The sequence below is a fragment of the Tiliqua scincoides genome, chromosome 1, assembly GCF_035046505.1.
Source record: "Tiliqua scincoides isolate rTilSci1 chromosome 1, rTilSci1.hap2, whole genome shotgun sequence".
Classification (NCBI taxonomy): domain Eukaryota; kingdom Metazoa; phylum Chordata; class Lepidosauria; order Squamata; family Scincidae; genus Tiliqua; species Tiliqua scincoides.
Window position 1 is genome coordinate 248007909 of NC_089821.1, and position 9476 is coordinate 248017384.

Sequence of the window (9476 nt, forward strand, 5' to 3'; positions counted from 1 at the left end):
CTCTTTCACCACCTCCTTGCCTCACCTGATGGAATTTGGAAGATGCCCACAAAGGAAAAGTTTGACTGCCTTGAAGCGTTTAATCTGGTCTTGAGCATCACTTTTCAGATAACTCTTCCCTGGCTGCCAGGAGATGACATCCTGAGATTGCCTGAAATATCAGAGAGATTCAGAACACAGAAGCCATTAAGAAATCATTCTTAGATGTGTCTGTATGTTATCTTTCAATCAGCATAGACAGGAGGAAAAGAATGAAATCCCTGCCAAAATGTACTCCTGATCATTAGAACCATCGTTATTACTTCTATGCTACAATAACCAATAAGATCTCTAATGCTCTCTTCAGCCCTTCCTCTTCCTCTCTAAATCTCTTTTGTAATAGTAAAAATGAAAACTGCAAAATGAAGGTTAACCAAGAAAGAATTGCTGGTTTGATCTGATCTAGTCTTTCTGGTCTGGTGAGAGCAATGTTCTGACCAGCTGACAGTTGAACCAAGGGACTATGATGTCAGAGTGTGATGTCACAAGAAGGCCATCACACTGCCAGGACAACCTCTGAAAAATTCCAACATAGGGCCCAGTCCTAACCAATTTTCCAGTGCCAGTGCTGCTGTGGCAATGGTGTATGCACTGCTTCTTGTATTGGGGAGGCAGTCACAGAGGCCTCCTCAAGGTATGGGAACATTTGCTGCATTGGTGCTGGAAAATTGGATAGGATTGGGCCCATAGGGGGTCCATTAGTCTAGCACGCTATTTTGCACAGTGATTAGTCAAAGGCTTCTGGGGAGCCCAGAAACAAGGTATCAAGGCAACTACAAGTGCTATTCAGTGGCCTCTGAACCGAGAGGTTCCACTTGGGCGATTTGATTAATAGCCATTGATAGGCCTCCTCTTGAAATTGTCCCCTCTCCTTTTAAAGTCATCCTAACAGAGTGGGTCCATTAGTCTAGCATGCTGTTTTGCACAGTGACTAGTCAAAGGCTTATGTGGAGCCCCGAAGCAAGGTGTCAAGGCAACAGCAAGCGGCATTCAGTGGCCTCTTAGGTAGCACTTGCAAATTTGAGACAGCCCCCCACCCATTTTGATGGTAAACTATTGGAAAAAAAAAATAGTTTATTTCTCCCTTTCAGGTATATAACAGGATTTGTGGATAAAGCAAATAAAACTGAAATGCCACAACACCTGTGCTCTCTCCTCCAAAGGAAACAGTGACACAGAAGCCATTAAGAAATCAAAAGTTTCTGTATGTTATCATCTTTCAATTAGTATAGACAGGAAGAAAAGAATGAGATCCTTGCCAAAATGCACTCCTGACCATTAGAACCATCATTATTACTAATACGCTACAATAACCAATAAGATCTCTAATACTGTCTTCATTCCTCCCTCTTCCCCTTTCAGTCTCTTTATAATAGTAAAAATGAAAAGTGTGAAATAAAGGTAAACCAAGAAAGACTTACTGGTTTTGTCTGGTTTAATCTTTCCAGTCTGGTGAGAGCAATGTTCTGACCAACTGACAGTTGAACCGTTCTGGCCAACTGACAGTTGAACCAAGGGACTATGATGTCAGACTGTGATGTCACAAGAAGACCATCACACTACCATGACAACCACTGCTAAATTCCAACACTGGGTTCAGGCCAGTGATTTTCAACGTTTTTCATCTCATGGCATACTGGCAAGGGACTAAAATGGTCAAGACACACCATCAGTTTTTTGACAATTGACAGGGCACAGTGTGCAGCCGGGGGGGGGCTCACATCCTCAATGGCCCTACTAATAAATGACCCTCTCCCAAATTCCTGTGGCACACCTGGGGACCATTCACAGCACACCAATGTGCCATGGCACAGTGGTTGATAATGGCTGGTCTAGGCCATCATACTACCAAGACAGCACCTGCAAAATCCCAACATAGTGGGTCCATTAGACTAGCGCCCTATTTTGCTCAATGACTAGTCAAAGGCTTCTCTGGAACCCAGAAGATATCAGGGCAACAGAGCAAGTGCTATTCAGGAGGCTCTGAACCAAGAGGTTCCACCAGGCAGTCTTGATTAATAGCCATTGATAGGCCACATCTCCATGAAATTGTCTGCTCTCCTTCTAAAGCCATCAAACTGGTAGCCAACTTCACTTTTTGTAGCAGCAAAATCCAGAGGTTAATTTTGTTCCTTGTCTTTGTATTTGTTTCATTTGTTTTATTCATAAGGACAGTTGGCAACACACTAATAACAAGATACTGTACATTAAATTCTTATCCCAACAAGAAGTCTGGGAGCATAATTAAATCTTTGGCTTGTTCCAAAAAAAATTATACGTTGTGTGATTAATTCCTCTCTTCAGAATCAATATCCATCAAAATCATTGTGTCACCTGGAATTATGGGAGATGGAGCAATCCTGTTTCAATTTCCAACCAATCATCTCCATTTATTTTTTTCTTCTTATGTGTTTACTTAGCTGAAATATTTCTACCATAGCCTTGCAGCCCCATAGGGGCCAGCAGGGTGCCTCTCAACAGATATTAAGCAAAGGAGCGGCAGCCCATTCTTCATATGATCAAGCCCTTAATTTCCTACTATCAATTCCCCTCTGATCTCTGGCTTCCTTTCCTTTGGCCCTGAATGTTATCATATTTCAATCAGTACAAAAACAATGAGATCCCAATCAAAATGCCCTTCTGATCATTAGGGCCATCATCATTACTACTATGCTACAATAACCAATAAGATCTGCAATATTCTCTTCATCTCTCCCTCTACCCTCTCAATCTCTTTATAATAGTAAAAATGAAAACTGCGAAATGTGGGTAAACCAAGAAGGACTTACTGGTTTGGTCTCGTCTAGTCTTCCTGGTCTGGTGAGAGCAATGTTCTGACCAACTGACAGTTGGACCAAGGGACTAGGATGATGTCACAAGAAGTTTGATATCACAAGTAGGTTATCACACTACCATGACAACCCCTGTAAAATCCCAGCATAGTGGGTCCATAAGCCTACCACCCTGTTTTTTACGACGACTAGTTTAAAGGTTTCTGTGGAGCCCAGAAGCAAGGTGTCAAGGGAACCGCAAGTGGCATTCAGGGCCTCTGAACTGAGAGGTTCCACTTGGGAGTCTTGATTAGGCCACCTCTCCATGAAATTTTCTACTCTCGTTTAAAGACATCAAACTGGTAGCCATTGCCACTTTTTGTAGCAGCAAATTCCAGAAGTTAATTTTGTTCCTTGTCTTTGTCTTATTTGTTGTAAGGACAGTTGGCAACACACTAAAGAAACAAGATACTGAACATTAAATTCTTATCCCAACAAGATGTCCGGGAGCATAATGAAATCTTTGCTGGTGCCAAAAAGACATTATATGGTGTGTGATTAACTCCTCTCTTCTGAATCAACTTCATTGTGTCACCTGGAATTATGGGAGATGGAGGAAAACTCCAGCCACTTTCTCCATAGCATGTGTGTTGAATCCAGGTATTTTCACTGGGATCCCCACATCTTTTATGTGCCTTTGGGTCTTTCTCATATTTTGGGCAAATTGGACTCACCAGCAGCTCCTGTGCATTCAGCAGCTGGGAGCATTACAGGTAGCTTTTGGCTCTTTCTTTTATAAGCACCATAAGCTCTTTCTCTTCTGTTTGAACCAGAGATCCTGCCAGGGACTGGGATATACCTGCTAATTGGCTCACATTTCAATCTCTCTGACTCCAAAGGGGAATAGACAGGTATCTTTCCACTAACCAGGTAAACCAGTGACATCATCATAGCCAAATCTTAAAACTTACAAGCCCACCAGGAACTGAGTGGTCTTCATGCCAGTTTCCTGAGAACCCAAACTGTGGGTCTCAGAGAGAAGTACCCACTCACAGGCAGCAAGAGAAAGTGGTCTGGAAGTTCCATCTTCCAGGTAATTAGGACAGGGACTAGCAGTGTAGCAGAGATCTGTCAGGTTCTGATTCATTTCAGTTCCGTTTTTCTGCTGGTTTACAAAATTTTCCTAAATGAGGCAAGCAGAATAGTAGCCAGAGCTCCTTCTGCACATTTTTATCTAGTTGCCTTGTTCTTTTTTGTTTACTCCTTATTTAATGTTTTAATACAACTGGTTACATTTGAAACCTTGATCTGCCTGGAGCTTGTTTCATTTCTGCATTATCAGGTTTGCTTCAAGCATATTAAGCTCTCTTTTATTCCTTCCTTTCATTCTTACATTACCAGGCCAAAATTCACCACTACCTACCCATATCTTATTCCATTTTTTTCTTCCCATCAATGAGCTCTTCCAGCTTTTTGCCCTCCATTATCAGGCTCAGGCTCATTCATACCTCTCTTTTATTCTGTCTCACATGTTCTGGTTCAAATTGGCCATAGATTGCCTCTGTAGCAGTCCTGTTTCAATTTTGTACCATCCTCCTCCCTTTATTTCTTCTTCTTATGTGTTTAGTTGAAATATTTCTGCCACAGCCTTGCAGCCCCATAGCAGCCAGCAGGGTGCATTTCAGCAGACATTAAGCAAAGGAGTAGCAGCCCATTCTTCATATGATTGAGGCCTTAATTTCCTACCATCAATTCACCTCTGATCTCTGGCTATCTTTGGCACTGAATGTTATTATATTTCAATCAGTATAGATAGAATGAAAACAATGAGATCCCTGCCAAAATGCCCTTCTGATCATTAGAACCATCATTACTACTACGCTACAATAACCAATAAGATGTCTAATGTTCATCCCTCCGTCTTCCCCTCTCAATCTCTTTATAATAGTAGAAATGAAAAATGAAGGTAAACCAAGAAAGACTTACTGGTTTGGTCTGGTCTGGTCTTTCTCGTCTGGAGAGACCAAGAAAGACTTACTGGTTTGGTCTGGTCTGGTCTTTCTTGTCTGGTGAGAGCAATGTTCTGACCAACTGACAGTTGAACCAAGGGACTATGATGTCAGAGTGCAATGTCACAAGAAGACCATCACACTACCGTGACAACCACTGCTAAATCCCAGCATGGTCGGTCCATTAGACTAGCACCATGTTTTGCACAGTGACTAGTCAAAGGCTTCTCTGGAGCCCAGAAGGTATCAAGACAACAGCAAGTGGCATTCAGTTGGCTTCTGAACCGAAAGGTTCCACTTGGCAGTCTTGATTAATAGCCATTGATAGGCCACCTCTCCATGAAATTGTCTCCTCTCCTTTTAAAGCCATCAAACTGCTAACCATCACCACTTTTTGTAGCAGCAAATTCCAGAAGTCAATTTTGTTCCTTGTCTTTTTATTGTTTTATCTGTTATTTTCATTGCCTTGTATACTGACCTTTAATACAAATCATCAGGACAGTTGGCAACACACTAAAATGTGGGGTCCCCACATCTTTCCTGTGCCCTTTGGTCTGTTTTCTCCGACTCAGGGAGCAGCACAGGTAGCTTTTGGCCCTTTGTTTTGTAAGCGCCAAAAACTCTGTCCCTTCCATTTGGGTTACGTTCCTGTCAGGGACTGGGATGTGCCTGCTAATTGGCTCACATTCCCATCTGACTCCAAGGGAGGACATACTGTTATCTAGGTAAACCCTTTTGACTAATCATGTAAACCAGTGGCATCATGATAGCCAAATGTTAAAAATTGCAAGCCCACCGGGAACGGGATGGTCGTGATTCCTGTTACCTCTGTGGGTCTTGGAGAAAAGTACTCACTCATGGGGCAGCAAGAGAAAGTGGTCTGTGAGTTAAGTAATTGGGATTGGGACACAGTCTAGCAGAGGTCTATTAGGCTCTGATTTATTTCAATTTTGTTTTTCCTGTGGGTTAAAAAACATTCCTGAATGAGTCAAGTGGAATAGAATCCAGAGCTCCTTCTGCCGGACATTAGCAGTAACCTTCCATTAATGTTTTGTATCACACATTTTTATGTAATCACCCTGTTCTTTTTCAATTTTATTTACTTATCTTATTTCATCTTTTAATAAAGCTGGTTATATGTTAACCCATGGTCTTCCTGGTCCCTGGAGATGGGAAAAATAGAGTAGATTGTCACATTCCCTCATTCTGCAGGCACTGCTGAGAGAGTGATTGTGATAAGAATCACTAAGGTTCAGTGTTCTCCTGGGAGGGGGGTATTGGTCAGGTGCCCTTCGCCTAGTCTGATTGGGCTGGTGGCAGCAGATATATTCTACTAAGGTTTTACCCTATTCTGCTGTCTGTTCAAAATAGAAAAGAAGGGAACAGGAAGGGAATGAGCCTGCTAACCACTAGGCTCTACTTCCCTGGGTCAACCTGCAGTCCCTTGGGGAGTCCCATCTTCTTGCTTGACAGTTACTATAATTTTAAAGACCTCACTCATGTTCCCTCTCTCTCTCTCTCTCTCTCTCTCTCTCTCTCAGTTAAGAGATCCTAGACTTTAATTTCCTCAGAAGCAAGATGCTCCAACCCCTTGATTATTTTATTTGTCTTTTTCTGCATCTTCCTCAAGTCTACAGTTATCCTTTTTGAGATGTGGTGACCATAATAGTAAACATTATTCCAAATGTGCCCACACCATAATTTGTATAAAAGGTATTGCAATACTGGCAGTTTTTTTTCAATTTTTTTTTCTTAATAATTCCCTAGCATGGAATGTGCCTTGTTCCCAGCATCCCTCATACATGATCAAAATGGTCATTGAGATATCCACTATGACCCCAAATTATTCTTCTTCCATCGTCATCACCATTTTGGACCACATCAGTGCACATGCGGCAGTTGGATGTCTTGCCCCAATATGAGTCACTTTATGTACTCACAATGAACATCCTTTGCCATTTTGTTGACCATTCACCCAGTTTGGAGAGGTTCGCCATAACTCACTGCTGTCAACTTGAGACTTTTGTGGGAGAAGTGACAGCATGTGAGTACACACAGAAGTGCTTTCCACCCGCTTGCCCGGGCTGCGAAGGGCTCCTTTCACCTCCTGCAGCCTGTTGCTGCCTGACATTGTAAAAAGTAAGTGCAAAGCACCCCCTTACAGAAAAGTAAGGTCATTTGGCCTCTCCCTCTCTCAGAACCTTCATCCTCAGTGGACATTCCATTTGGGCATTAGAACAATTGTGTCACATTATATAAGAACTGATAATTGTATTTGCTTGCTTCCATATAGGGCTGAGGAATGCATATATAACACTGGTTAACACAGTGTCAAATCTTGGAGGAAACTGACCTGCTACAATAGCTCATTGGCTTGTAGATCTGCTTACTATTGTTATGCAAGATCAAGAGAGACCACTGAAACCAGCATAAGTTTAAGGCTTTTATTTTGAGGAATGGAACCTGAACCAAATAAAAACACCTTTGTTCCAAATTCCTTGATTGAGTGAGGACCTGAGGCAGGCACGAGGCAGCAGGACTTGAGGCAAAGGCTCTATGTTTGTTCCCTGGATCTCTGAGGCTCTCCCAGGGGCTCCTTGCTGCAACTCTCTCCTCAGCTCTCAGGTTTCAGCTCCGCTCTGCAGCTTGGTCTCTCCCAGCTCGCTCCTTCCTGCAGCTCCTTCTCTGGTCAGTTTCCCTGGTGGTCCCCTTCGGCTGTAGAGCTCGCTCTCCAAGGCTCCTCACAGCAGCTCTTCCCTGGTGGTCTCTCTCCTCTGTAGAGCTCACTCTCCAAGGCTCCTCACAGCAGCTCTTCCCTGGTTGTCTCCCTGCTCCTTGTTTGTGCAGCCCCTTTTATAGGCCTCTGCACAAAGCAGCCTTTACCTTCCCTCTCTTGGTACTGCAGCCTCCTCTTCTGCAGCAATTTTCCCTCTGGTCCTCCTCAGACAAACTCAAGTTTTACACATAACATTACCAAGCAATTTGGAAGTATGTTTCTTTTCATATTGTGTCGTCCACACTGCTTCCAAGATGGACTTAAATGCCTCTGGAAAGGAAACTCAGGTGACTTGGTGGGACCCTGAGGAAAAAAACAGACACTTGGCCTCTGGCCTGGTTATACTGGCAGAGGCAGAAGGTGACCCAGCCTCTGAGCCAAGATTGAGTAGTTGCCTTAGGTAACAGTTTAGGAAATAGGACACTGGTAAAAGCCTGTTCAGGTAATTCCGTGTTAGCGGTGTCTTCCCCCAGGAGTTATCCTTCCTCTATAGAGGATATGGAGTCTGTTGTGCCCATTTCAAGAAGCCAGTTACCTTTAGTAGTTGGAGCCCTCTTATGTTTACTGCCCCTGTAGGAGCTTTGGGGTGGCAGAGAAGATGAAGAGGATGATTGAGACTTGCACATCTTAGTGGAGTCCCCTCAGAGTTAGAGAAAATAGAACCCAATGAAGATGGGGGGGGGAAGGTGAACACTGGCGCTTGAACCTATAGGACTTAAAGTCCTGTCCTCTCCCCCCTGCTGAGTCCTCATGAGCTGCCCCAATTTGTCAGCTGCAGTCAGATTCACAAGCCCTTCAATCCAGCTTTGCACTAAATTTTGTGCCTCCTGGGACACTGGCAAGGCATCCTGTGTCTGGGGAATCCTGTCCTGGGGAGAAGCAGCTGCCCCAGGATGTGCCAAATCCCCTCTCAGGCGGATTTCCAGTCGAACCAGCACTTTCCCCAATGCTCTGGGGAAAGGGAACTTGGCCCTGCGTACACCAAAGCAGAGACTCAGGCATGTTGTTGCATCCCTAGAAGCCATGAGGGAACCATGACTCACAAGATCACTCCTTAAGGCACTCCTCAGCAAATGCTGTGGAGAAAAGGCGAAGCTTGGAGCGTGGGACAGGCTGGGCGCCAAATTTCTTTTAAGTCTGCCTGAGCCTCAGACAGGCTTGGAAACAGGCAGGAAACAGGCTTGTCTTGGCAGCACTGCCTTTTGAGCAGAAATCAGAAGAGTAGATCTGCTTTCTCCACACAGCTTCTGGGCAGCAGCCTACTGCTGTCATGCAGTTTTGGCGGGAAAAATACAGTCCACTGTTGTCATGCACTTTTGGCGGGAAAAATACAGCTCACTGCTGTGGCACAGTTTTGGTGGGAAAAATACCGCCTACTGCTGTGGTGCAGTTGTGGCAGGAAAAATATAGCCCACTACTGTGGTGCACTTTTGCTGGGAAAAGGGCTTGAGCTGTCATCTACCACCAAGAACTGCCCTGCAGCCAGGCTCCTATGCTGTTCCTGTAACAAACATTGCCCTTGGGGTAGGGAAGGACCAGGGGAGACACCAACCCAGCCAGGACTCAACCCCCCTCCACCACCCTCGAGAGCAATGCTTATTTATTTTTTGCTTACTCCAAGCCAGGTCCCAATATCATACATGCCCTGGTCAATTACTGCACCAAATGTTTTACATAAAAGATTTTTATTAAACTTAAGGGAGCTCAATTGCTCCATAAAAACATTTCCATATGCAACACAATAGCTTTAAAAACAAGAAAGATCTTAAAGAGGCTAAAACTATACTTACAAATCTCAGTATTGCTTCCACTATCAAGCTGTAAGCTTCCTTCCCCCTGCACTCTCCTTTCCAGGCACCCAACCCCAGGTTTTATTCCTTA